The 212-nt window shown below is 34.9% G+C and overlaps 1 protein-coding gene across 1 annotated transcript in view; it reads right to left on the bottom strand.

The window, feature by feature from the left end:
• The window catches only part of LOC112138977 (protein turtle homolog B), an 81,107-nt gene that overhangs the window by 72,531 nt on the left and 8,364 nt on the right, over positions 1–212 (bottom strand). The gene's annotated exons all lie outside the window — the stretch shown is intronic.

The following is a 212-nucleotide window of genomic DNA, read 5'->3' as shown; positions in this document are numbered from 1 at the left end:
GGGGTCATTTGTTACCGGGGCGCACAGAAAGAACAATTAATCTCTATCATCTTATTTTTTTGAAAATGTTTTATTTTGAAAAGTTACCAGATTTTCTCATTTACATCCTCACTTGACGCACGTAAAGGCCGCAACACGTCACATGATACATCCCGTTAAATTTAATCTCAAGATGGCAAAATGAGCAAAAAACAAACTTCTTTAGAAAGTTT

This window comes from Oryzias melastigma, linkage group LG14, assembly GCF_002922805.2.
Source record: "Oryzias melastigma strain HK-1 linkage group LG14, ASM292280v2, whole genome shotgun sequence".
In the NCBI taxonomy this organism is placed as follows: domain Eukaryota; kingdom Metazoa; phylum Chordata; class Actinopteri; order Beloniformes; family Adrianichthyidae; genus Oryzias; species Oryzias melastigma.
The sequence above is the reverse complement of the archived record's forward strand: the minus strand, read 5'-3'. Positions and strand labels throughout refer to the sequence as shown.